Source organism: Schistocerca americana, chromosome 3 (assembly GCF_021461395.2).
Source record: "Schistocerca americana isolate TAMUIC-IGC-003095 chromosome 3, iqSchAmer2.1, whole genome shotgun sequence".
Lineage (NCBI taxonomy): Eukaryota > Metazoa > Arthropoda > Insecta > Orthoptera > Acrididae > Schistocerca > Schistocerca americana.
Window position 1 is genome coordinate 446,484,884 of NC_060121.1, and position 20,713 is coordinate 446,505,596.

Sequence of the window (20,713 nt, forward strand, 5' to 3'; positions counted from 1 at the left end):
TCTTTGTTTATTTTCTTTGTGTCATCAGTCTTCTGACGAGTTTGATGGGGCCTGCCACAAATTGCTCTCTTGTTCTGACTTCTTCGTCTCAGAGTAGCAATTGCAACCTATGTCAATTATCTGCCGAATGTATTCCAATCTTTGTCTTCCCCTACAGTTTTTACCCTTTACAGCTCCCTCTAGTAGCATGAAAATTTAATCCCTGATGTCTTAACAGACGTCCTATCATTCTGTCCCTTCTTCTTTTCAGTGTTTTCCATACATTCCGTCCGCAGCTCGTGGTGTTGTGGTAGCGTTCTCGCTTCCCGCGCACGGGGTCTCTGGTTCGATTTCCGGCGGGGTCAGGGATTTTCTCTGCCTCGTGATGACTGGGTGTTGTGTGTTCTTCATCATCATTTCATAATCATTGAAGCGCAAAGTCGCCGAAGTGGCGTCAACTCGAAAGACCTGCACCAGGCGAACGGTCTACCCGCCGGGAGGCCCTCGCCACACGACGTTTCAGCACCACATCTCAAATGCTTCGATTCTCTTCAGTTTCTGTTTTCCACAGTCCATGTTTCATTACCATACAATGCTGTGCTCCAAACGTACAGTCTCAGAAATTTCTTCCGCAACCTAAGGCTTATATTTCATATTAGTAGAATTCTCTTGACAAGAACACCGTTTTTTCCAGTGTTAGTCCGCTTTTGATATCCTCGCTCCGTCTGTCATGAGTTATTTTGCCATCCAGGTAGCAGAGTTCCGTAACTTCATCTACTTCATGACCATCAATTCTGATGCTAAGTTTCTCGCTCGTCTCATTTCTGCTACGTCTCATTGTTTTCTTGTTTGCTCAATTTGCTCTCCAGCCATACTCTCTATTCATTAGACTATTCATTCCATTCAACAGATCCTGTAATTCTTCTGCACTTTCACTAAGATAGCAATGTTATCAGCGAATCTATCAAAGATATCCTTTCAGCTTCACTTTTAATCCACTCTTGAACTTTACTTTTATTTCTGTGATTGCTTTTTCGATGTGTAGATTGAACAGTAGGGGCGAAAGAATACATTCCATTTTACACCCTTTTTTAATCCGGCACTTCGTTCTTGGTCTTCCATTCTTATTGTTCCCTCTTAGTTTTTGTACATATTGTCTATTAACCGTCTTTCCCTGTAGCTTACCCCTATTTTTCTTAGAGTTTAGAACGTATTATATTTGACACAGTCGAACGCTTTTTCCAGGTCGACAATCCTGTGAACGTGTCTTGATTTTTCTTTAGCCTTGCTTGCAAACTCAGAACTGCCTTTCTAGTGCCTTTACCTTTCCTAAAGCCAAACTGATCATCATCTTACACATTCGCAGTATTTTTCCATTCTTCTGTATGTTATTCTTGTCAGCAGTTTGGATGCATGGGCTGATAACTCTTGCACTTGTCGGCTCTTGCAGTCTTCGGTATTGTGTGGATAGTGTTTCCCCGAAAGTCTGATGGTATATCTCCAGTCTCATCCATTCTACGCACCAACGTGAACAGTCACTTTGTTGCTACTTTCCCGAACGTTTTTAGAAATTTCGATGGATTGTTATCTATCCTTTCTGCTTTATTTGATAGTAAGTCGTCCGAAGCTCTTTTAAATTCTGATTGTAATACTGGATTCCCTAACTCTTCCCTCGCGATTTCTATTTCTTCTTCTATAGAGTCAACAACAAGTCTTCCCTCTCATAGAGGCCTTCAGCGTACTCTTCCCACTTATCCGCTCACTCTTCTTCATTTGATAGTGGAATTCCCATTGCACTTTTAATGTTATCGCCCTTGCTTTTTATTTCATCAAAGGTTTTTCTGACTTTCGTGTATGTCATCCCAACAATCATTTCTTTTTTCTATTTCATCACTTTTTCATGCCACCATTTCGCCTTAGCTTCCCTGCACTTCCTATTTATTTCGTTCCTAAGTGACTTGTAATTGTTTATTCCAAAATTTCCCTGAACATCTGTATTCTCCTTTCTTTCGTAAATCAAATGAAGTATTGTTCTGTAACACATAATTTATTCGGATTTACCTTCCTTGTAACTTGTTTTTCTTTCCAACTTCTGTGATTTCCCTTTTTAGAGAAGTCCATTTCTCTTCAACTGAACTGCCTACTGAGCTATTATTTATTGCAGTATCTATAGCCTCAGAAAGCTTCAAGAGTTTCTCTTCATTCGTTAGTACTTCCGTATCCCAGTTCTTTGCTCATTGAGTCTTCCTGACTAGTGTCTTAAGATTTAACCTATTCTTCATCATTACTAAATTGTGATCTGAGTCTATATCTGCTCCTAGGCTCGCCTTACAATCCAGTATCTGATTTCACAATATCTGCTTGGCCATAATGTAATCTGAGTGGACGCTTCCAGTAGCCCCTCTATCCAAATATACCCGGCTTTATCTGAGTATACCTCCTTCTCTTGAACAGAGTATTCTCTATTACTAGCCGCATTTCATTGCAGAACTCAGTGAGTCTTGCTCCTCTCTAATTCCCATTTCCAAGCCCACAGTCTCCATCCGACAATCTCCGTCCCATAAAATGGGTTCAAATGGCTCCCAGCACTAAGGGACTTAACGTCTGAGGTCATCAGTCACGTAGAACTTAGAACTACTTAAACCTAACTAACCTAAGGACATGACACACGTCCATGCGCGAGCCAGGATTCGAACCTGCGACCGTAGCAGTCGCACGGTTCCGGACTGAAGCGCCTATAACCGCTCGAACCGTGCCATACAACCACATTCCAATCCCCCATGACTATTAGGTTTTCATCCCTCTTTACGAACTGAATTACCCATTCAGTATCCTCACATACTTTCTCTCTCTTCATCTTCTGCTTACAGTGTCGACATGTATAGCTCGGCTATTGTTGTCAATTTTGGTTTGATGTCGATTCTTAGGGGAACAACCCTATCATGGAACTGTTCCCACCTTCCTATTCATAACGCATCCTACTTCTTTTACACCATTTTTCGCTGTAGATATTACACTACACTACACAGAAATTCTTGTCTTCCCTCTATTTAACTTAACTGATTCCCACTATATATAGATTGAGCCTTAGCATTTCCCTTTTCAGAATTTTTAACTTTCCTGTCATTGGAACGATGGGTATAGGACAGCCATAGTCGTATTCTACGCAGTATTTCAGCCGCTCTACTAATGTTGAAGCGCCTCTGCACAAGCTGCTTAATTAACTTTCGGGGTCGATTCCCACTTTCAAATTACTTAACAGCATCGCTTATGTTCTGGTGATCCTATGATCTCAAACTGAGTGGATGATGATCAGCTAGGTGCAATGTATGGGAGCCACGGTAATATATCAACACCATATTACCACGTCTTAATAATATTTCAAGTTTAAGTCTTTAACCGATACGATAAAGCGATCACCATGTATTTGTGTCATCGCCGTATATTTTCCCACGTACCATCCCCTTGTTGTCTGCTTGGAAGAGTAGTTGCCGTGCCGGCCGCTGTGACCGAGCGGTTCTAGGCGTTTCAGTGCGGAACCGCGCGACTGCTACGGTCGCAGGTTCGAATCCTGCCTCGGCCATGGACGTGTGCGATGCCCTTAGACTAGTTAGGTTTAAGTAGTGCTAAGTTTTAGGGAACTGATGACCTCAGATGTTAAGTCCCCTAGTGCTCAGAGCCATTTGAACCATCTGTAGTTGCCGTATGTTCGAGTATCTAAATGTGTCTTCAGCCTTGGGCTATGTTTCTTTGAATGTAGGGTCAGCTTAGCCAACCTTTGTGTAAAGCTAATGGGAATTGTTCCGTGTCATCAGAGAGAGACCGGCGATCGATGGTCCGTCGCTTTGTTAAACTTGGCACAGGTACAGCGTGCATATTGTCTACGTTGGTTTCTGGGCTGCAGCAGGACACTGGTGGGTCAGTGAACAGCTTAACTACCCTGGGATTTCTGAGAGAGGTAACGTCTAGTTTTAGTCCTTACTGTTAATAATTTTGTATATGTGTAAGTTCAGGATACCAAATCTCTAGTTCCTCTCTTGTTAGGTTTCAGATATTCTAGACTAGCTTGGAATACCTTGCAGATACTGTTGTGCTTTTGGACTATAACGTAGTGATAGAGGGGCATGGTGCCACGTGAACGTATGAGAGTGATTAATTTTCTGAATCAGTCGTGTAACTGGTTATGAGCACTGCATATGTACTTAACAACCTAGTGGCCATATTAAAATCGCACTGTGTTTTGTGGAGATTTGAGAGAGATCATGCGTGGTTTGCATGACCGTTACCATTTGTTTGTTCGTGAGACTGTGCTCACGCCCTTCTGCATTCACTAATCAACTAGTTTTCGCTTTTAAATAAATTCTTGTGCCTTATAGCTTGACTTGTGTTCTTCCATTGTCGTGATTCTGTGGTTAATCCGTGTTTCTTCATAGTGGGTAGCCTCGTCACTACTAGTGATTTGCGATGGCTCGCAACTCGGGAAGAACTGTTCTCAGAATGTAGTTTCTGTTCATTGTTTCTTAATTGTAATTCCGCATACTTTTACTACAAATTTCTGTGTAATTTATTTTATCCAAATAACCGTCGAGCCTAGTTTCTTTCTGATCCACTTTAGATTTTGGTTCTCTCTTGAATTGGTGGATAACTTCCTTCTGTGTGACGAATGGTTAGTCTGAATGTGTGCGTATGTGATCCATGTATTCCACAGTTCTACCAGTTCTCAAATAACTGCTTCAGACATGCGTTATTCCATGTGTTATTCTAATTGTTTATGTAGTGCTCAGTGGCAACGCTACACGGAAGATTGAAATTCTTAATAATATGCTAATTCGTGAGCTTTTTGGAAAATCTTAATCCGAGGATAAACGCATAGATGAAGGTATTCTTGATGTTAATAACTCACCCGCAATTATCCAATTCCTATGAAGCCTCTTTGAGGCCGAATTAGATCACATGTGTGATTAGTTTTTAAAGCATTTTTGAAACTGATAATCCTTCAGAATTAATTAAGTATTTCTCAGTGTTTATGAAGATTTAATTACCTTCCTGAATTGAGACCTATTTAATAACCAACCCTCATCTACGATTTCGTTGAAGTACTCGTACAGTATAGTGTTAGGATTCGTTCAGGTGGAGTCCCTGTGAAATCTGTTAGAAAACGTAGCGATCCGCGTGGCAACGCTACACGGAAGATTGAAATTCTTAATAATATGCTAATTCGTGAGCTTTCTGGAAAATCTTAATCCGAGGATAAACGCATAGATGAAGGTATTCTTGATGTTAATAACTCACCCGCAATTATCCAATTCCTATCAAGCCTCTTTGAGGCCGAATTATATCACATGTGTGATTAGTTTTTAAAGCATTTTTGAAACTGATAATCCTTCAGAATTAATTAAGTATTTCTCAGTGTTTATGAAGATTTAATTAGCTTCCTGAATTGAGACCTATTTAATAACCAACCCTCATCTACGATTTCGTTGAAGTACTCGTACAGTATAGTGTTAGGATTCGTTCAGGTGGAGTCCCTGTGAAATCTGTTAGAAAACGTAGCGATCCGCGTCAGAGACTGTATTTCCTACGCAGTCATCATACAAACAAGTTCATCTGTCTCCCCTGCAGGGAGAGTATAGTTAAATAAGTAACAGCTGAGCTTCAATGTTTACTCAGCTGAGCCAGGATCATACAGACTTGTTTTATAGTCACGATATGAGCTTGTTCGCACCAGGTCAACTATTCACACTGACAACGCGATGACATCTGGAACAGCACGGAGTGTCAGTGCGTCGAACACTGTTGCAGATTCCTTTGGCGGCGCAACAAGTAGAGGTACGCCGTCAAGGATGCGCGCAGCGACAAAACTGGACTAGGAGTGACACAACATTGTCCTTTCAGATTCCCATTTCTGCGGACAGCATACAATGGACGTATGCACGTGTGTAGGCTCCGAGGAGAACCAGCTTTGCCAGATTTCATGCGTCATCGTCAACCGGGGCCAAACACCTGGCATGATAGTAAGGGCACCATTGGGTACAAAACACGGATCAACAAGGGTTCGCATAACCGGTAATTCAGACATCAGGAGTTACATTTCTGCTCTGTTAAAGTGTCCGTGAAGTTGTCTTTCAACAAGATAACGCAAGATCGAGTGTTACCCACGCAGTGAACCTCGTTCTACAGATCTCTCACCCACTGGAAACACCTCGTCAAGGGTTGACATGGGACTAGTGACTGGCATAACACCACTCACCAAACTATGCGATTGATGAGTGTGGCATAGAGTTGAAGCAGCTTGGAATGTCAAGCAGGATAAGTTCGACTGGATGCCCAGCCAAGTTAGTCAATGTTTCCCTCAGAGGTGACAGCTCTGTACATTAACGTTCGCGTACAAAATCACCTTAATTACTTTACGCAGAAACGGCCATAGGACCGCGCGACGTCGCAGTTTAGACTCTTCGTCAGCTTCCGTCTTCCGTTGTCTGTCTTCAGTTGTCTAAGACCCATAGTGACATCGAGGCTTGTCTTACTCCATCCATCCATCCCTTCCTAGGTATTCCCGCAGGTGTGCTGTCTGACGAGATCCAGTCCATTGCTGTTTTGAGCCGTCTCGTTTTTGCCATTCTTATTACATGTCCGGAATATTGAAGTCTCTGGCTTTTCACGACACTGATGACGTTATATCCCTTGTTTAACTCTTCTATTTCTGTACTGTGGCGCCTTCTTCATTTGAATTTGTTGGATCACAGACTGATCCGTATTCCTAAGAACCTATCAAATGTAAGCTGTCGGTTGAGGTCTTGCTTTCGAGTGCTCCAAGTTTGACAACTATACAGTACCACTGGCATTATTAATGTATTAGGTAGCCTTAATTTTTTTGAGATTTGTTTGTAGATTTTAATACTGGCTTTAGAGAGTAATGGTTTTGCAGGCTGCCGTCTTATCTTAATCTTTCCTTCGGTTGTTGTTTCTGCAGTAAAAACTGATACAGGATATGTGAACCCTTTCACAGGTCATGCTTGCTATAGTTCACTGTTAGACCTTGGGCGTTATGGAGGTTTCTTCCTAGGAAGGTAAGCAATTTCGACTTTCCAACCGCGTCAATTCAGGTATATTGTATGAATGACACCAAGTACCACTCGTGAATGTGTAAGAGAAGGCACCGATATTCGTATCTGGTTACATAAATATCCGAAATTCATGAGATATGCGCTTTTAAGACATATGACATGTGTAACCTTGTGTTCTTGCTACCACACTGCATACGCACAAAAAGTAAAATTTCGAGTTTTACTTCTTTCCAGATCGCAGTTTTAATGCTCATAGCCCGCATCTCGTGGTCGTGCGGTAGCGTTCTCGCTTCCCACGCCCGGGTTCCCGGGTTCGATTCCCGGCGGGGTCAGGGATTTTCTCTGCCTCGTGATGGCTGGGTGTTGTGTGCTGTCCTTAGGTTAGTTAGGTTTAATTAGTTCTAAGTTCTAGGCGACTGATGACCTCAGCAGTTGAGTCGCATAGTGCTCAGAGCCATTTGAACCATTTTTAATGCTCATAGGTTTTATTATTCACATATAACTACCCTGAATCTCTTTCTTATTTTGTTAATATTATTATATCCAGGTCACTTCTAACCCAACACCTCTTTAATGAGCTTAGCATATTCGATCCGTCTACCCCTTTATTTTAAGCACAGCCACACACACACCATCCTAGTCGCCCGCAGAACTCAGAGATGTCAGTAAGCTTAGCCATCAACATGATACGTATGTGATGTATATTCATCATCAATATGTAAGAGTGAACCTATTAAATGTAATTTACCTACCAAGAAATGTAGAGGAAATGTTATTCTGAAACCTAGTTTTATAGACTTTCTAATCAACATAGATTAATACAGTAACAATAAAAATATCGAGATCAATATACAGTTTTTAAAAACACGAGTAATGATCAAAGAAAATCTCTTGTCCAACGCAAAATTTTCGAATATCAGTCTCCGTCTCTGTTTTTATTATATCCCGTAAAGCAAATGGATGTTGTAACGTGTACAAAGTGTATGTAGTGTTGCATGATCAACAAACTAGCATACATAAACAATAGCTTCTAATATCATTTGTGCACTTGGAGTACGCTATGGACTCAAGAAAGTGTTAGTAATGACATAAAGGCGACCCTATGATCTTAAGATGTAAATAACTCCATATACTTCGCCACATTTAGTGCTTATTTGTTTCGATCTTTCTCTATCGTTACACACACACACACACACGCACACACACACACAACGACCCGTACGTTGCTGTGAACGGTGATGAGTCGCTACAGCACTTGAAATCTAATTAGTGGGGAAATGAATATTCTACAGTAACTAAAAGTGCTGCAGTACTTTCAGAAACCTTTAGGCATCCAATCTGTTCTTCACTGAATTTACAGTGGTTCACGGAAATAATAGTCACACCGAAATGTCCCATGTTTGAAGTAGCGATAAACAGTTTTTTCCGCAACAGGCCGTAGCTGCCTAAGGAACTCAACAAAAGCGTTTGTACTTTGGTGTGAACTGGACGTGACAGGCAATATATCTAGTCGGTTCATACGGCAACAGCTCAATCGACTAGGGAACGTTGCCGGTAGGAACGTAATGAGATTACAGCCGACAGGGAGACGTGTTAGCGTCAAACGGCGCGAGGCGCCTAACCCTTTATCCCGTATTAGAGAGCAGTATGTGTGTGTGAAGCTCTGACGCACTTGAAGTTGCGTGTGTGCGCGAACTCCCTATCGATGTGGCCAGCTGCTTCCTGGCCTTAGTGCCACGGAATAACCTCCGTGACACTAATGGGAGCTGTAGAGGGTAAAAACTGTATGGAAAGATAGAGACTGGAATACAATGAGCAAATAATTGAAGACACAATGTGCAAGTTGATACTTTCACGTGAAGAGGTTAGTGCAGAAAGAAATTCTTGGCGGGCTGATCAAATCAGTTAGAAGACTGATGACTTCAACATCAATAAATAAAATAAAAATTGCTGTCTAACATCACTCTGTGAACTAACACACAACATAAAATGGTGACTCAAAACACCTTCTGACTTCTAAATTTCCAGTTGTTATTTTATTTTAGCAACCAGTTTCAGCGTTACATTAAGCCATCTTCAAGCCCCCTGACCAACGTTTATGGAGAATCCCACCACTCGTCCAGTCAAAACAGCGGCCATTGACTAGTATCCGTAGATTTTTTCTTGACACAGCTATCACTTCGATCATCACTCACCAAGTCTACAAATGACTGCTCAAATAAAATAACAACTGGAAATTTAGACGGCTGAAGGGTGTTTTGATTCGACGTTTTATACTGAACAGCCGAGGTCCTGCAACCGTCTGTATAAAGATGAACTTGCATAAATCTCAATAGTATACCGTCGATAGCGATGTCAGGCTATTTTGCAGCTTTGGGATGATATCCTGAGTGGTATATAGAGTGATGCATTTAGTGACCTACTAAAACATTTATGAAGCAGTTGTTTATATGTAGAACGATCGACTTTATGAATTTGCAGTGGCAATTGGAAAGGGATCTAAAATTCAGGGATAAACAATACAGTCATTAAGGTTTGCTGATGACATTCTATGTTTGTCATAAATGGCAAATGAATTGAATGGAGTGGATAGTTTCTTGAGAGAAAGTAGCAGTGAGAGTTTATAAAATGTAGACAGGCTGTAGAAAGAAAATCGTTTGTGAAGAAGCAGAATACTTTAACATCTAATATAAAAATTTACACGTTAGGTACTCTTTTGTGGAAATATTTGTTTCGACTGTAGCCTTGTACGGAAGTCAAACATGGACCACCGCCAGCACAGACAAGAAGAGGATAGAGGTTCAAATGGCTCTGAGCACTATGGGACTTAACATCTGAGGTCATCAGTCCCCCAGAACTTAGAACTACTTAAACCCAACTAACCTAAGGACATCACACTCTTCCATGCCGGAGGCAGAATTCGAGCCTGCGACCGTAGCGGTCGCGCAGTTCCGGACTGAAGCTCCTAGAACCGCTCGGCCACAGCGGCCGGCTTGCATGACAGAGATACAGTCTTTCACCTTTACTTTTCAGTCTGTACAACGAAGAAGCAATGATGGAAACAAGAGAAACGTTCAACAGAAGGAATAAAATTCGGGGTAAAAGGATATGTTTGATAAGATTTGCTGGTGACATTGATACCGTCAGAATTATAGGACGTGCTGAATGGAATGAACAGTCTAATGCGAATGGATAATGGAACGGGAGTAACCCGAAGAAAGACGGAAGTAATGAGGAGTAGCCAAAATGTGGTTATTGATAAGTTTAACATCAAAGAAGAAGACGAAATGGACATTTAGCAAATCTGCTACCTCTGAAGCAAAGTCTCACATGACGAACATAGCATGGTGGATATAAAAAGCATAACGGCACAGGCAAAAATTAGATTCCTGGCCAAGGGTAGCCTGAGTGTCAAACATCGGCCTTAACCTCTAGAAGCAATGTCTGAAAATGCACGCTTGGAACACAGTATTGCATGATAGTGGATCAAGGACTGTGGAAAAGCCGTAAGAGAAAGAGAATCGAAGTGACTGAGACGTTGTGCTGTAGAAGGATGTAGAAAATTAGGTAGAAACTGTCGGAGGAGACGGAGATTGGAATACATCCAATGAATAATCGATGACGTGGTGTGCAAGTGCTACTCTAAGATGAAGAGGAAAAAAGAAAAAAAGGAAAAAAAAAACGGAAGCCAGAAGCATTAAGTAATCGTTTCTTTGATAATGGCTGGATATTTTGGTGGTAAAAATTTTAGACCAAGACTTGATTACTGTAAGCAGGTTCTAATAGTAGTAGGTTACTATAGTTGTGCAGAGATGAAGAGTCTCGCTCATGACAGACTAGCGCGGAGAGCTGCACCAGACCAGTCGCTCGACTGCAGAACACAACAACAGGGTTCCACGTATGCTTTCCAAACATTATTACCCGAAGTTCCGTCACAGGGGATGTGGGAATATCACCCCTAGGGCCCCAGAAACAATGGAGGAAGCTGAATTACCGTTTCACAAGGAATATAAACGGATATTCATAAAGATCAGAAAATAACTGCACAGAAACTACAAGACATAATGAAAATAGGCACACATCATTCGAGAAACCATCTCTACAAGTTTCTTAACTCATACTATACGTGATGAATATGGGCTCTGTTCGTGGCGTGGCAAACATTCGTGGACGTCACTGTCGAATTGCCTGGAAGGCTATCTGTTTATTAGTTTTCTCACAGTTATCTTCAGAAAACTTGGACGACACTTATGGATACTGTGAAATGAATCAAATGCACATGCCCATGAACTGAAATGAAATGTGAAGTTAGTTCGTTACATATATATACCTAAAGGCGGGGTATCTTATGATACGCCTCAGACTCAATGTAACGCAGTGGTGCTATCTCCACATTTCCCATGCCAAAATCTGTGGTAGTACTTTTCTAAAATCATGGATCAACATCCATTCTGTTCCAAGGCTTCGACATTTTCCTATCAGACAGGATGATAATCTCACCCAGGAATTCTCCAACCGAGCGGACCAGACTTTTGCTCCACGGGACCTTCTTCCCCTAGGCGGCTGCCTTCACTGCTCTCAGAACTGCGCCTTCCCTGAAGGTAGACGGCTACAAAGGTTACTTCACCAATTCAATAAAACAACTAAGCAGTATAGCCTTGAAATCTTATCTGAAACATTAAAGAGTATGGCAGTATCACAAAAACATGTAAGATGTAAATTAGAAGTCTCAAACAAACAATGAGCTTCAATTAACTAGGGACTGTTTTCACCAGCTGTAAAGAATTGAAATGAAAGCGGAAAAAAAGTGACAAAGGCAGCACCGGTAGCCGGATCCCTGCAAAGTATTGTATGGAGAAACACATTTATGACAACTGATGGGAAAATAAAAATATACGAAACAATGCTGCGTCTGTTATGACATAGGCAGCAGAAATTAGAGCTGAAATGAAAAAGGTAGAACAAAAGTTAATGGCAGTGGAAATGAAGGTACTAAAATAGATCCAAGGAGTAACCACGTGGGACAAGGGACACGTTATGGATAATGGATCAGTGGGAATTACAAGATACAGATAAATGGGTGAAGACAACAAAAATAAATTGGAAGGACTCTGTGGAAAGGATAGATTCCACAAGACCATTGTAAAAATGAATGTCTGGCCGGACGACCACCCCAGAGATGGGACAACAGCGGTCCTGTTCATCCACGGAATGCTGCCGACAATCACGAGTCACTCAGAACTGAAAGTTTTCTCTGCCATCCCAATGGTTAACGCGATTGTTGGGGATATGCATAAAATTCGGGTTTGCATCCCAGTCTTTCAGGGATTTTCAATTGTTTCTATGTATTCAGTGCATTACGTATGTACGATATCTAAGCAATTTGCTCTGACGTCATTATATAAACATTGACTTCAGTACCATCAATCGATTTATTTCATTTCACTACATTTAATTCATTTCAGTCATCATGATATTGCTTTCGTCATACAAACAGTACGATCATTGAAGTATTAGCATTGCTGATTAATTGTGACTTTATGGGAGGAATGCTTGTACTAATTAAGAAATCGCCCAATCGAAGAGGAGGACCACCCCATAGTATTCAAATAGTAGATTAGTCTGTTTCCTCTCAGAACACAGATCACATTATATCAAATGAAGAAATTTTTAACTCCCTTGGAATTCGAAAACTATTATATATACCTTAATCCTAAACACATAAGCGACCGATGGCTGTGCTAATTAACATATAGTGATCACACCATAAAACAACGTTTCAGACTCTTCAGTCTTTTTGAGGATTTTAAGTTCATGAGTTCAATTTAGTGGTATTTTTAAGTGGATAAGCAACGGATTTTCACCGCGCTATTAATGTGATTCTTTCACTATAGTTTTAAAATGAGAAACTCAGACTTTGCTTAAAACGCAGGCCAGTAAGCGTAAAAAATTTCAACGAGGTTAACCAGTTGTGGCCAAAGGCCTTGCCGCAGTGGTATCACCGGTTCCCGTCTGATCACCGAAGTTAAGCGCTGTCGGGCTGGACTAGCACTTGGATGGGTGACCATCCGGTCTGCCGAGCGCTGTTGGCAAGCGGGGTGCACTCAGCCCTTGTGAGGCAAACTGAGGAGCTACCCGATGAGTAATAGAGGCTCCGGTCTCGAAAGCTAACATACGGCCGCGAGAGTGATGTGCTGACCACATGGCTCTCCATATCCGCATCCAGCGACGCCTATTGGCTGAGGATGACATGGCAGCCGGGCAGTACCGTTGGGCCTCCATGGGCTGTTCGGGCGGAGTATAGTTTGAGCAAGTTATAGGATGGAGCTTAGTTTTAACCAGTTGTAACGACACTCAACAAAGACAAATATATTTCCTCATTGTATGCACAGTATATAATCCACACCATTGCACATTAGCAAATACGATGTATGGAAGATTAGAGGAAAACTTGTACGAATAGAAGACTTTGCAAGCTATTCCACAAATAATATATCTTTGGGATACCTTGGAAACCTAAGAGAAGACTAAGTTTCAATCCTACAGCAACCACAGAATGCAGTTCTTGTGTAAACGTCCTGGATATTCCGATAACATTTGGGGAAACTGGCTAACAATCGAGTTATAATGACGTAAACATGTTACAAAAAATAAATTATAGTAACAATGTGAATGATAACTACTCACAGTTCCCCTGTACTGCGCAAGTTGAACCGATTTCCAGAACTAGAGACATAAGTACCAAACAAAACTGCAGGTGCGAAATGTTTAGGACATGCCGTCTCAAATGGGGCATAGTTGCAGGGAGTAGAGATCAGTAACCCTGCGATTACGAATTTAATGTTGGGGGCTGTGTACACTGGAAATCAAGGCTCCGCTTTTACGTCAGCGTTATCGCAGCATCCTTCCTTCCCGCCCAAGTTCCATCAGTATGACGGGTGTGAGACTAGCGGCTCTGCGATTGCTTCCTATTCATCGACTCGTTCTCTCTTACTGAAGCATGCAGGAATGCAAACCTAATTGTGACTTAGTACAGAAGCTGAGTGCTCACTGATTTTGTTGTAAGGTAGCATGATAGAACGGAAACGACCGAATGTTGGGATCAGATAGCCTCTGACAATCTTGTTTCATTTCTTCTTCTGAGACTGTGGAGGGAGTAAGACGAAAACTAAGGAATGTAGTGTATATAATTGAAAATGTGCTCCAAAAGCATAAGTCTGGAAAAAGTTAGGTGCTTTAGTTCACGTTTCTGACGGAAAAGATACAATTTCGTGGTTTTATTCTTGTTTGTTCCACATTCAACCATGAGAAAACATTTGTGATCCGACAAGTGAAAACACGGCACAGAGCAACATCAATCTTATATCCCGCAACCAAAAACGGCACTATTTATGTATTCCTTTAGTCATGGAAACTTGCGACTGTGGGTTAATAGCGTGTAGCGTAACTTATCATTCAGTTCTGTAACTTTTTCGAAGACTGCTGTAGATTTCCAGAATGAGATTTTTCACTTTGCAGCGGAGTGTGCGCTGATATGAAACTTCCAGGCAGATTAAAACTGAGTGCCTGACCGCGACTCGAACTCGGAACCTTTGCCTGTCGTGGACAAGGAGTGCTAGTTCTGCAAGTTTCGGAAGACAGCTTCTGTGAAGTTTGGAAGGTAGGGGACGAGATACTGGCAGAAGTAAAACCTGTGAGGACGGAGCGTGACTCGTGCTTGAGTAGAGCACTTGCCCGCGGAAGGCAAAGGTCCCGAGTTCGAGTCTCGGTCCGGCACACAGTTTTAATCTGCCAGGAAGTTGCTGTAGATTTGTTTTAATATCACCATTTAGAGCCGGGTTCCCAGACACTGGTACACGTACCACAGTTGGTACACAAGGACATTTCAGTTGGAACGTGTACAGATAAATAAAATACCTACTCATATAGGTAAAATTTTTCTGTTGCGTTATTTTATTTTTTAAAGTAAAGTGATGGTCAGAAAACTGACTGATGAAAGCAGCATTTGTATAACGTTAAGGAAAACATTTCTCAGTGATAAAAACAATGACGTGAAACATTTTTTCGCTGGCGGTAAGTGGTTATCGAGATTGGTTTAGTTAGCTGATACCTTTGACAGGCTTCAAATACTGAAAATTATCCTACAAGGACGCGGCACAATAGTCTCCTTAGCAGATAACGAAGTATCGTCTTTCAAAAGCAGGTTGACTCTTTTTAGTTCGCAAAGATTTATTAAACTTTCACATCACGAATATTATAAACCACTTGTGCAATTGGCTAATAACTTTCTTACACAAGTGGTTTATAATATTTGTAAAGTAAAAGTTTAATAAGTATTTCATATTTCATTCCTCCCTTACTCAATGAATGTATCAGAACCGGTTTAATTTAAATCATATTATTTGGTATAAATAATTACCGCATGTGAAAATGAACGACTCTGTAAAACAGTGCTTCCATGAAACCTTACTACTTGGGTGAGTCATATTTCTACCGTAGTTCATCGGCACAGGCCGTTGTGATACTCCCACTCTGCGGCACTCGCCGTTCAACCTCCAGACCTCCCCCCCCCCCCCCCTCTCCTCCCCGCCTCCGCCACGGCGGGAGCTATAATCGACGCCCGAATTTATAAAAAAAATCGAGTGGTATGCAGAGACAAAAATCTGGGAACTCCTGATCTAAGAGGATTCACTTCATCCTTGTGTCTTGTTTTCTTGTGTTGTTGACTCAGATTCGGTAACATGTCGAAAGTGTGTTTACAAATGTCCACGTAATTATTAGACATTTTTTGAATAGAGATTTAATATTTAAAGAATTTACAACAGTCTTAAAAAAGTTTGATAATAAAGTACACAAATGCACACACACACACACACACACACACACACACACACACACACACATGCGCATACACGTGCACACACGCATGTGATGGACACCAGTTCAGAGCATAACGCAGGCTGTGTCAGTGTGAGTGGAGCAGTGCAAAGGGGACCAGGATACAGTAGAGCAGCGGGTGTTCGTTCGGTAAGTTACGTGACAACAAAGTAAAAACAGGTTCAAATGGCTCTTTTGATTAGATAGTATTATGATCTGGTGGCTAACGACAGAAACTCTGTATCTAGGGAACTTGCAACCCTAGAAAATGACAGTAAAATGCAGGAAAACCTGCTTGTCGAAAGGCTGGCATTTGGCTCTGAACATCAACACATATAAAATATTGTGCATATGGTTCATATGGCTCTAAGCACTATGGGACTCAACATCTGAGGTCATCAGTCCCCTAGATTTAGAACTACTTAAACCCTAACTAAGCTAAGGAGAGTACACACGTCCATGCCCGAGGCAGGATCCGTACCTGCGACCGTAGCAGCAGCGCGGTACCCAACTGAAGCGCCTAGACCCGCTCGGACAACAAAGTCGTGGGAACGGAGTGGTCAGTTATTTTCTGAGAAGTTTAATGGTGTCAGAGTGCCAGAAAAGCCGGCCATGCAATGCTTAGTCCGAAAATGGCGTCAGAGAGGACCTGTTTTGAATAGGTCAGAAAACATTCCGAACTAGGGCTCAAAAGTGCCAGGAGATAAATGGTGGTCACTTTCAATATCTGTTATAGTCAGTTTAGTACTGTACATATACATCTACATAAATGTGTGTATAAATAGAACAATATTCACTGCTAATCAATGAGTCAATGTATTGATATATAGCATTGGTCATGTCCAATGTTTGCGTATGTAGCAGCGATGCCACATATCGTTAGTTATACTCGCGAGCTCGTGTACTCGCTCTCCTTTATAAGTCCACTTCTACCAGATAACAGACTCACATGACGATTTTTCAGTAAAACGGGCAGCAGCATAGACTGGCAAGTCGAGTCTTCGACCGTAAGGAGACGGCGAGTTCGGGGATGACGTCATAGGCCCCGCTGGCGAGTTAGAAGCGAGTTTACTGACAAGGGAACCTCCCCATCGCATCCCCTCAGATTTAGTTATAAGTTGGCACAGTGGATAGGCCTTGAAAAACTGAACAAAGATCAATCGAGAAAACAGGAAGAAGTTGTGTGGAACTATGAAAAAATAAGCAAAATATACAAACTGAGTAGTCCATGTGCAACATATGCAACATCAAGGAAATCGTAGGCGCAGTAGCGCCGTGGTCTGGTGGTTAGCGTGAGCAGCTACGGAGTGAGAGGTCCTTGGTTCAAGTCTTCCCTCGAGTGAAAAATTTACTCCTTTATTTTCGCAAAGTTATGATCTGTCCGTTCGTTTATTGACGTCACTGTTCACTGTAATAAGTTTAGTGTCTGTTTTGCGACCGCACCGCAAAATCGTGCGATTAGTAGACGAAAGGACGTGCCTCTCCAATGGGAACCGAAAACATTTTATCGCAAGGTCATAGGTCAACCGATTCGTCCACAGAAAAACACGTCTGATATATTCTATACGACACTGGTGACGGCATGTGCGTCACATGACAGGAATTTGTTGTCGACCCACCTAACTTGTACACTTGGCGAATGGGTAAAAAGATTCTTCTACCTTGCCCGATTTAGGTTTTCTTGTGGATGTGATAATCACTCCCAAAAAAACTGATGAATACATAATAGTTTGTCACATAAACTGAAAATAAAATATTAAACTTTTCACTCGAGGTAAGACTTCAGCCAAAGGCCTCTCGTTCCGCAGCTGCTCACGCTAACCACGGGACCACGGCGCTCCTGTGCTCACATTATCCTTTATGTTGCCTATCTTCCGCATGGACTACTCAGTTTATATATTTTGCTCATTTTTTCATAGTTCCACACAACTTCTCCCTGTTTTCTCGATTGATGTGTGTTCAGGTTTTCAAGGCCTATCCACTGTGCCAACTTATAACTAAATCTGAGGGGGGTGCGATGGGGAGGTTCCCTTGTGAGCTCATTTCTGGTCCCTAATGGGGAGGGGTCTGTTGCTCTCTCCCTACCACCCCAGAAAATAGCTTCAAAACCCGAACTCGAATACTGCCCCGCTACACAGACAGATGTATCAGTTCAATATGTAGTGAATAATGACTAGTGACAAGAGTACTCAGAACCATTTGTCGTGAAATCTCAACACTAGTTAGCCATTCATCGTAAAGTCTGCAGCAGCGCCTCCTTCACCCGCTACACCCCTGACGTCGGATGTTCAATGGCGGGAGATAGCTTCACGTTGCGTATTGTTGATGTGGTCGACAGTTCTTGAGCGTCTCAACACATCATACCAGATACAGCATTGTGCACTATGTGCTGTGGAGAAGCTTCTACCAATTATTGTTCAATAATAGCTTGACATAAAAGACGTTTATTTAACATTACAGGACACAACATTAAGATAATAGCTCCCACATAAATTTCTCTTCGAAAATATGACATAAGATTTTATTTGGTATAGAATAAACTATGCGCAGATTACTTTAAAAACTTTACTTAATCTCATACCGAATAAAACTTTGTGGAATATTCGTATCTTACATCTTAGTACCACGCATTCCGCATCCTTGTACGAAAGTTGAGACAGTAGCACCTGTAAAGATTTCGTTAGTGATTGCATAACGCCATTGGCCACAATATCTTCTCCTTGATTAGCGCTGCTCAGAACGTCCATAACGTAAATTGCGTTCTCCTTGTCGGAGTTCGAGAAGCACTCCACGGCAGAGCGATTTTAATTTCCTCGAATAACGGCGAGCAGTTTTCCACGGTCGGTGAGGTTGGCGACCTCTGGGCTGCGGTTCCTTGCACATTTAATTAAATGAAGTGATGCGAAGCCTACCTCTGCTGCTATGCGCCTCTTCCTTCCACCTTAAACCACAGCGGGCTCATAATGTCTCTGGGTACACATTAGGTGCTTCTTCTCTCAGCACTATTACATATTATTCTATTTTTACTCTGCAAGATAAGAGCATTAATTTTCGTGATTTTTTTTGTTTTCACAACAAGGCACTCTTTTAGTGGACTGTAATAACAAAGAGTTTCTTTGAATAATAACTTTGGCGAAAAACATAGAAAAAATATTTATCCATTAAAAAATCAATTTCCCACAATACTTGTTTACACGACGTAGTAAGAGAACACTGGCCAAGAAAAAAAAATTTGTACTTTTCTGCACTGCATGAGTCAATTCTTACCAATTTTTGGTCGAGAAAATGAATATGACAATGAAAATTTTTCTTAGATCTAGTTGATGTGATATACGTAAGGTCGAAGTGTTTCATATTAACAGATTAAGAGAAAAAGATACATTTTCTTACATGCTAACAACATAGGAAGTGTACTTGAAATTTCCAAATTGTAGTTAGATTTTAAGAGTTCTAAACAGGTGGAAGAATACCTCGCAGATCGTTAGTTCTGAAGAGAATCATGTGGTGGCTGTAAGAGATCGACGTCTTTTGGTTTGCCTTTTGTAACAGAGTTCCGGAGCATCCCTGCACAAAGATCAACAGTACTAAGGAAGCATATTGCTTCATTTGAAAGGCCCTGATATCTTTGTTTCATGGCAGAAATGTCCAGACGGAATCTTTCTCCATGTTCATCACTGACAGCTCCACAAATACGAGGTCAAAAGTCTAGGTAGGAGTGGAGGAAATGGTTTTTGAGCGGGACAAGTTGCATCCAGGGTTATGGTATTCTTGCAGGAGCACCGTCATGATCATGTCTTTTGCTGCCTAAAAGTCTACGAACAACTCCCTTGAAGGATTCCGAAGTTTCCTTTTCTTTCCCCTCCAAAACCTGGTCAAATGCAGGATTCTTTATAAGTCCTCGAATTTGTGGCCCTATAAAAATACCTTCGTGAAACTTTTTCGCCACTTAATTTCGAAATGTTCTCTCTTGTGTACTGAAAGGCCCGTCCTTCTTGGTTGATACCTTTGTTAAATTTTTCTTCAAAACCAACTTGATGTGGCGGGATGGAAGAAGAACATCTTTTGGATCCACGAGAGACTGGGCAACAACATTTATCTGGCTAGGGTTAAGAGTACTTGCAGGCCAGTCTGCTTTAATATAATGCGGTTTTCTATCCTCACTGTACCACATACACAAGAAGCAGCAATGTTTTGTGTACCCCAGTTACATTCCTAAGCGCATGACAATGACTTTTAGGACACCACAGATTTTTCATTTGGGTTAATAATACTTGATTGATTCCAAGAGTGCTATCATATTTGCGTATGGGTCCATCATATGAACTGCATGACCAACAGGAATAGAAGGAAGACGGGTGCAGTTGTGAAGTAACACAGCTTTCAACTTAAGCTTGGAGGAAGTAACACAGCTTTCAAACTAAGCTTGGAGGAGTCTATGAATAGCCTCCATTCAGTTGGATCATGATTCAGATTCAAAGACTTCATCAAGACATTAATGTCGCAGCAAATAACAAGATTGTTTTTCTTCTCTAAAAGGGGAAGCAGTTCCATGTCACGCTTTCTGTACTGTGAGACTGTGAAATCGCTTTCGAGAAGATTCCATTGCTGTAGTCTACACCCAAAAATTTCTGCCTTCTCCTTTGACTGGTCAAAGTCTCTAATGAGATCACCCGATTCCCCTTGACTCAGCCTGTGCGGCTTACCATCTTTTCCCTCAAAATCAAGGTCATGGGATGTGGAAGGCTTGTTTGGTTCTTCTTCTTCTTGTTTCACACTGTCTTCATTTTCTA

The 20,713-nt window shown here is 41.6% G+C and overlaps 1 protein-coding gene and 1 pseudogene across 1 annotated transcript in view; one reads left to right on the top strand and one right to left on the bottom strand.

The window, feature by feature from the left end:
- LOC124607398 (5-hydroxytryptamine receptor-like) overlaps positions 1–20,713 on the bottom strand; it is a 178,384-nt gene that overhangs the window by 100,861 nt on the left and 56,810 nt on the right. The window lies entirely within an intron of this gene.
- On the top strand, positions 13,021–13,138 carry LOC124608101 (annotated as a pseudogene).